We start from the raw sequence: 8,594 nt of genomic DNA, 5'->3' as shown, positions 1-8,594 counted from the left end.
GAGATCCCCTGGAGAAGGAAATGGCAACCCACTCCAGTATTTTTTTTTTTTTTTTTTGGCTTTTCTTATTTTTATTATTTTATTTATTTATTTATTTATTTATTTTTAATTTTTATTAGTTGGAGGCTAATTACTTTACATCATTACAGTAGTTTTTGTTATACATTGATATGAATTAGCCCTGGATTTACATGCCACTCCAGTATTTTTGCCTGGGAAATCCCATGAATGGAGGAGCCTGGCAGGCTACAGTCCATGGGGTCACAAAGAATCGGACATGACTGAGTAACTTCACTTTTCTTTCTTATGGCTGATTCATGCTGAGGTTTAATCCTCAATAAAAAAATAGATTAAAAAAATCTTTAGTCTAATCACATCCATAAAGTCCCTTTTGTTATATAAGTTACAACTAATAGGTGCTGGATATTAGGAGGTGGGTCTGTTTGGAGGCCGTTATTCAACCTACCATACTGAGGACTGAATTTCTTATTTAATTAAATTTAAATATCCATGTGGCTAGCGGCCACCCTAGGGGACAGTACAAACACAGGACATTTCACCCTCACAGGAAGTTTTATAGAAGCAGCGCTACTTTAGGAGACATCTAGCAGCCAATGTAGGCTTCCCTGATAGTTCAGTTGGTGAAGAATCCGCCTGCAATGCAGGAGACCCCAGTTCAATTCCTGGGTTGGGAAGATCCGCTAGAGAAGGGATAGGCTGCCCACTCCAGTATTCTTGGGCTTCCCTGGTGGCTTAGCTGGTAAAGAATCCGCCTACAATATGGCAGACCTCGGTTCAGTCCCTCAGTGGAGAAAATCCCCTGGAGAAGGGAAAGGTTACTCACTCCAGTATTGTGACCTGGAGAATTCCAAGGACTGTATAGTCCATGGGGTCGCAAAGAGTCGGACACTGAGCGATTTTCACTTTCAGTAGCCAATTCTAGATGGTTCATTTCATAGTTAAAGGCCATCTTAAGTTATTATTGAGCTGCTCTTCAAAAGAAAAAAAACTATATAATTTTTTTTAAAGAAATTCAGAACACATCTTCCCATAGATGAGCCAAGGAAAACCCCTAGTGATCCTTCATCATTGAGCAATGAGGTAATGAGTCTTTATGATGGGCCAGGCACTGGACTCTAAAAGAAGTTCATAATCTACAACATAATTAATAAACACCATGATACCAGGAGGCACAGGGAGCATGGGATCAGAAACCAATCCTGGTGAGGTCAGGAAGGGAATTCTGGAGAATGAAAAAGCCTAAGGGGTTGCCAGGCCAAGAAGGGCGAGAAAGAACACACACAGAGGGTAAGAAAAATGTTCCTAGCACAGATGAAAGAGATTAAGAGAGGATTTGGGAGTAAATTAGTGCCAGGTGACTGAATATGTGGGCTCCAAAGGGAGAAGGCAGAAAACAAGGCCGGAGACACATCTTAACTGGGTCTGGTATGTCGCCATAAGGAGTTTGAGCTTTTCCCTTACTATCAGGATTGGTTTTAATGCAAATAACAGAGGCCCAGTGATAGTATCTAACTGATCACTAATGAAGATGTATGGGAATTTGCCACACACATCAGCTCTATTCTGACACTATCTACCCGGGGATAGATCAGATCCCACAGATCAAGGGCTCAGTCCCAACACCCTCTCCCCGCTCAAACATCCAATGCCAATTGCGAGTCTAGGTTGTTAACTGTGGTTTTGACCAACTGACTCGAATCAGATGTTCCCACAACTCTACACTTGGGTTCGACTATAGTCATTAGAATGACTCACAAACCTCAGAGAAACATTTTATTTACCAGATTATCAGTTTATTATATATAAAAAGGTATAACTCGGAACAGCCAGATGGAAGAGATGCAGAGGGCAACATATTGAAAGGGGGAGTAGAGTTTACATGCCCACTTTGAGGGTACCATTCTCCCAGAATCTCCATGGGTTCACCAACCCAGAGTTCTCTGAACCCTGTCTTTTTGGTGTTTTGTAGAGGCTCCTTACTAAGGCATGACTGGTTAAATCAGTGGCCATTAGTGACTGAGTCAGCCTCCAGCCCCTTTCCTTCCCTGGTGTGGGATAGCGGGGAGAGCAGAGGGAGTAAAAGTTCCAATCCCCTAACCACAGGGTTGGGTCCTCTGGCAACCAGCCCCTAAAAAGTCATGTCATTAACATAACAAGAGACACTTTTTATTGTACTCATCCAGAACAGGGCAAAGACCCAATGTATATTTCTTATTATGAGTCACAGTACACAGGAACTTGAACAAGGAAGATGTTTATCAGGACCAAAGCTGATGCAGAAGTTGTGCTCCATACAGTTCTCAGGGGCTCAGACTCCCCCTAACTCATTTCTCTGCCATCTTTAGCATGCCAGTTTCCAAGGGCTGCCATAACAAAGGACCACACACTGGCGGCTTAAAGAACAGAAGAGCAGCATCTCCCAGTTCTGGAGGCTGGATGTCTGAGAAGGAGTTTTCTAGAAGCTGGAGGGATGAATCTGGTCCAGGCCTATCTCCTGGTTTCTGGCGGTTTCCTGGGAACCTTGGGCATTCCTTGGCTTGTAGAGTCATCTCTTCCTTCATCTTCGTATTCATATAGCATTCTTCCTGAGTGTGTGTTTCTGTGCGCATGTCTCTCCTTTTCATAAGAACACCAGTCATACTGGATCAGGTGCTGCTCTATTTCAGTATGACCTTCTTATTTAATTACATCTGCAATGATCCTACAATATCACATTTCAAATAGGGTCATGTCTAAGGGGGGTAGTACTTGGACACATGAATTTAGGGGAGACACAATCCAACCCATCACATCTAGGAGATGGTCAAAGATGGCAGCTAGAGATGCAACCATCACAGTCACATTCAAGGTCTTCTTAAAGGGCCCATCCTTACTCTGGAGGGTTTCTCAAGGCAGCCTAGCACGAACAGATTCTGGTTTTGAGGTGAGAGTCACTGGACAGTCATTCTTTAACGAGGATACTGACCACTTGTTAGCAATGCCTCCTCTTCAGAAGTTAGATCAGAGAAAAGCCTGGCTGAGGATTGAGAAGAGGAGCAGGGAAACTTGTTACTTCTCCTCAGATCATTCCAGAAGGAGGAGAAAGGATCAGGAGTCATCTACAAGACCATCTGACTCATTTCCCATAGACTAGTTTCAACTATGACATGCTACAGACCTGCGGGCAGGACTCATTGCCAACTGTCATTTCTTCTGGGCTTTCACCCCCTTTTCTCTTTGTAATATCTTTTCTGCAGGTGGGTTGGGGTTGTTGTGGGTTTGCCTCCACTATGAGACCATATGCTCCTCAAGAGGAAACAAGGTACCTTTTCTGTCTGATAACTCACATAGAGGTGGTGGTGGTGGGATTCATAGCTCCAATCTCAGCTCCAGCACTGGTCAGGCATCTGACTCCTAGAACTTTAGTTTTATCATCTGAAAAAAAAAATGTAGTAACAGTATATATCTTACAATGTTGTTAGGACTAAAAATAACAAATGCAAGTGCTTGGGGTATAGTATTTAGTAGATACTCAATGGTAACTATTATTGGTTATTTGTCAGAGTTTATCCTAGGGGCCAGCACAGGGCATCTCACAGAGTAAGCACTCAATAAATATCTGTTGCCCCAATGGAAATTTAGATCATGACCACAGCCCTGTGCTATCCTCATGTGTGGAAACTGATAATAATTAAAACAACCATCACAGTTAACTATAAGACACAAGACATTGGAAAAAGTCATCAAATGCAATCAAGCATTGTGGGGAGAAATAAATACATGTAACATAAAAAGTAATACCAGAAGGACATAATAAGTACATATGTATCATTTACAAGTCAAAAGACTCCAATGATACCATGGAATAAATAGGACAGTATGGTTTAAGGAATCCTTTACACATAGGAGCCAGATTTGACTCAGACCTTTGATTACAAGTCTGAGGGCAAACTCTCAGACACAGCTAGTAACAGCCCAGAAAAGCCCTCTGAAAGAACTGCGTGGCCTTGGATGAGAGCAGACAATAAACTACAGGTGACGGCACTAGAGCAGGAAACTTCCCCTATGATTTGGTGTCTGATCACAGGAAATGTCTCCTAAAACATTAAACTCTCCCAAACCTGAAATAATACTTTTGTTGCTAAAAGTACAAGGTCAAAACAGCTGGATGTCCTACCTACCTTTGTGGAGATGCATTTTTAATTTCTTTTAAAAAAGATATTACACAGATATTTTTGAAGAGCAGCCCAGCCATAAACTCAAGATGGCCTGTGGCTGTGAAATGAAGTGCCTGGTATTGGCCTCTAGATGTCTTCTCAAGCAGTGCTGTCGACAGAACCTCCTGTGAGGATTTCCTGTGTCTGCTCTTACCAGTATGGTATTTAAAGTTTAAAAATCAGTTCACTGGTAATTATCAAGGGTAATTATAAAGCTATAGTAATGAAGACTATGCAGTATTGGTGCAAAGATAGACAAAATCAACCAATTAACTAGAACAAAGTAGGAAATAGGTCTACAGGTATGTGGTCACCTGATGTATGACAACTGCAAATGTGGGCAAGTGATCAATTAAAATAACTATGCTGGAGTCACTGGATAGCCATATAGAAGAAAAGATGTCTGGACCTACCTTTATATCCGATCACTCACAACAATCAGTTCAAAATGGATTACTATTCTAAATGGGCAAACTAAAACAGTAAAACTTCTGGAGGAAAATAGAGAAGGAATCTTCCTAACCTGGAGTAGGCAGAGATTTCTTAAAACCAGTCACCATCAAAAATTGATACATTGGAGTACTAAAACTAAGAAGGTGGGCTTTGCTGGTGTCTCTGTGGTAAAGAATCTGCCTGCCAACACAGGCGACACGGGTCCAATCCCTGGTGCAGGAAGACCCCACAAACCTGGGAACAACCAAGCCCATGGGCCACTACTACTGAGCCTGTGCTCTAGAGGCCAGAAGTCACATCTACTGAAGCCCTCCTGCCTACAGCCTGTGCTCTGCACCAAGAACCCCATGAACCACAGCTACAGACCAGACCCCTCACTACAACCAGAGAAAAAGCGCACACAGCCATAAAGACCCCAGCCCAGGCAACAAATAAATATACTAAGAACTCTCCCTCTCAAAGGGCATCGCTAGAAGAATGAGAAGGAACTCAGAATTGAAAGAGAGATTTAACACATACACTTGACAGAGGAGGCATTTTTTAAAAGTCCTCTCACTATGGATACACTAGTATATTTACTGAAGTGGAATACTACTCAGCAATAAGAAGAAATGAATTATTGACACATGCAACAACATGAAGGAATCTAAACTACAGTAGGCTGAGGGAAAGAAGACACAAAATACCACATATGTATGACTCTAGTTATATGAAATTCTGAAGCAGGTAAAGCTAATCTACAGTAGGGAAAAAAAAATCAGAACTGTGGTTTCCATCAGGAAAGTGGAAATGGAAGGTGGCATTGAACCTGAAACTCCTTTGCTCAAAACTCAGCCAATCTACACTGAAGATTTGTGCATTTAAGTTTTATATCAAAAGAAAAAACCTTAAATACTGAATTATATATATGCTGAAGTATTTAGAGGACATGTATTGCTGTCTGCAATCAATTTTGAAATGCAACAACATGAAGATGGATAAAGGGAAGGATAGAAATGTAATAAAACAGATTCTATAAAAAAGGGAGATCAAAGTAGTCAATCCCAAAGGAAATCAACCCTGAATATTCATTGAAAGGACAGATGCTGAAGCTGAAGCTCCAATACTTTGGTCACTTGATGTGTGCGGTGCTGTACTTAGTCATTCAGTTGCGTCCAACTCTTTGCCCGCCAGGTACCCACCAGGCTTCTCTGTCCATGGGGATTCTCCAGGCAAGAATACTGGAATGGGTTGCCATGCCCTCCTCCAGGGGATCTTTCCAACCCAGGGATCAAAACCAGGTCTCCCGCACTGCAGCCAGATTCTTTACAATCTGAGCCACCAGGGAAGCCCTGGTCACTTGATGCAAAGAGCCAACTCATTGGAAAAGACCCTGATGCTGGGAAAGATTGAAGGCAGGTGGGGAAGGGGGTGACAGAGGAGGAGATGGTTGGATGGCATCACCGACTCAACAGACATGAGTTTGAGCAAACTCCAGAAGATAGATAGTGAAGGACAGGAAAGCCTGGCATGCTGCAGTCCATGGGGTCCCAGGAGTCGGACATGACTTAGCAACTGAACAACAGCAATAGAATCTGTGTGGTAGGTTTACTTGAGTTTACTGTAAAATTCCTTAAACTTTGCTATTTGAACATTTTTATAATCAAGTATTAGGAAAAAAATTTTTAAAAAACTCAGGAAAATGGGCAAAAAATTTAATAGAAACTTCATGAAGTTATTTCTAAATAACCAATAATCATATGACAAGGTGCTCAACTTCATTAATCCAGTTCCAGCTCAGTTGCTCAGTCGTGTCCGACTCTTTGTGACCTCATGAACCGCAGCACGCCAAGCCTCCATGTCCATCACCAACTCCCAGAGTCTACCGGAACCCATGTCCATAGAGTCGGTGATGCCATCCAGCCATCTTATCCTCTGTCATCCCCTTCTCCTCCTGCCCTCAATCTTCCCTAGCATCAGGGTTTTTTCAAATGAGTCAGCTCTTCGCATCAGGTGGCCAAAGTACTGGAGTTTCAGCTTCAATATCAGTCCTTCCAATGAACACCCAAGACTGGTCTCCTTTAGGACAGACTGGTTGGATCTCCTTGCAGTCCAAAGGACTCTCAAGAGTCTTCTCCAACACCACAGTTCAAAAGCATCAATTCTTCAGCGCTCAGTTTTCTTTATAGTCCAACTCTCACACCCATACATGACTATTGGAAAAACCATAGCTTTGACTAGATGGACCTTTGTTGACAAAGTAATGTCTCTGCTTTTTAATATGCTGTCTAGGTTGGTCATAACTTTCCTTCCGAGGAGTAAGCGTCTTTTAATTTCATGGCTGCAGACACCATCTGCAGTGATTTTGGAGCCCCCCAAAATAAAGTCAGCCACTGTTTCCCCATCTATTGGCCATGAAGTGATGGGATCGGATGCCATGCTCTTAGTTTTCTGAATGTTGAGCTTTAAGCCAACTTTTTCACTCTCCTCTTTCACTTTCATCAAGAGGCTCTTTAGTTCTTCACTTTCTGCCATAAGGGTGGTGTCATCTGCATACCTGAGGTTATTGATATTTCTGCCGGCAATCTTGATTCCAGTTTGTGCTTCACCAGCCCAGCGTTTCTCATGATGTACTTCATTAATCAGGGAGATGAAAATTAAAACTACAGAAAACATAATTATCACCCACCAAAATAGCCAAAATGAAAAAAGATGGGACATACTTAGCACTGATAAATATGTGGAATGACTGGAACTCTCATATGTTGCTGATCAGTGTAAATTTGTGCAAACACTCTAGAAAACTACTTTAAAATGTCTACTAAATTTGAACATGGCACAGCTCTGATCCAACAGTTCCGTTTCTGGGTATACACCCAACATGGCCTGTGCATTTATCTGCAGGTGTGAATATTTCAATAAATAGCACTGTGTGCCAGAAAGTGGCAATAAGGCACCACAGAAGGATTTGACATTTCTGAGGTCTGAGAAGGATTTGAGAGACATGATCAGATTTGCCTTAGGAAGATTAATCCTTGGATTTGCAGAGGATGGCAAGGAGAGGAGCTAAGAAGTTGTTTCTAGAGGTAATCCAGCAATTATGAAGTCCCGGATTAAAATAAGAGAGACAGGGATGAAAAGGACAGAGTATAATTCACATTTGCAGAGCAAACACAGAACTTGGGCAGGTCACTACAGTTCTCTGGGCTTCTGGTTTCTTCACTTGAAAAACCATTGACAGTACCTACTTCACTGATGATTATTTTGATGACTTAATTAAGGCACGCGGGGCGGAGGGTGGTGGTTAACGATTGTTAAAAAAAAAAAATTAATTCTCACTGCATGCTATGCAGAGCAAGACGTAGGTCTGGAGATCAGAAAGCTTTTAAAGAAATATCTTAATTTGGCAAGGTCTATGGAAGCCTGTTTTCCCCCAGGCACAGGTAAAGACAGCTCCCTGCCCAGGACAGGGTCAGTTTGGGGACACAGGTTAGAAAACTAAGGTTAGGAAGGAGACAAGACATGCTAGAATCCGGGCAAGAAATGATTCTAAAATGCCACGGGTGAAGAGGTGGGATTCTACTAGGGCAGCTCAAGCTCTCGCACCAGGAACTGGGGGAAAGGGTAGGCGTTTCTTCTCCTGCTCCCCACCTTCTCAGCTGAGAAGCGGGGCCTCTGAGTGCGGCGAGGATTCAGACGGAGGAGGCGACGTTGGCTCCGGAAAATATGCCAATGGGACCCGAGCTTTCCCGTGCTTAGCCAGTTGGGCGCGCCCGGAACCGCCTCCATGTGGTGATTGGCAGGCCGCGTCCCGGGGTTCTCGCGGCCTGTGGGAGCGTGTCAGAACTCTCGCGAGGGTGCAGGTCTTCCACCGGTTTGGGACACTGGGTCTCATGGCTGGGGGCTCTTTGCCCGCCTCGTGTGCCTCGGCCCCTGGTGGCCTCC

The 8,594-nt window shown here is 43.1% G+C and overlaps 1 long non-coding RNA gene across 3 annotated transcripts; it reads right to left on the bottom strand.

Annotated features, from left to right (window-relative positions):
• Window positions 1–1,792: 1,792 nt before the first annotated feature.
• LOC139032008 (uncharacterized) lies at window positions 1,793–8,527 on the bottom strand. 3 transcript variants are annotated; one of them, XR_011484545.1, is made up of 3 exons: window positions 8,301–8,527; window positions 7,207–7,282; window positions 1,793–3,435 (listed from the first exon to the last, which is right to left on the bottom strand). It is a non-coding gene; the product is annotated as an uncharacterized lncRNA (long non-coding RNA). The 3 variants fall into 3 exon arrangements; XR_011484544.1 differs by having other exon boundaries at window positions 7,207–8,527; XR_011484546.1 differs by lacking the exon at window positions 7,207–7,282.
• Window positions 8,528–8,594: the final 67 nt, after the last annotated feature.

The sequence above is a fragment of the Odocoileus virginianus genome, chromosome 29 (genome assembly GCF_023699985.2).
Source record: "Odocoileus virginianus isolate 20LAN1187 ecotype Illinois chromosome 29, Ovbor_1.2, whole genome shotgun sequence".
In the NCBI taxonomy this organism is placed as follows: Eukaryota; Metazoa; Chordata; class Mammalia; order Artiodactyla; family Cervidae; genus Odocoileus; species Odocoileus virginianus.
This window is presented reverse-complemented; position numbering and strand designations above follow the sequence as displayed.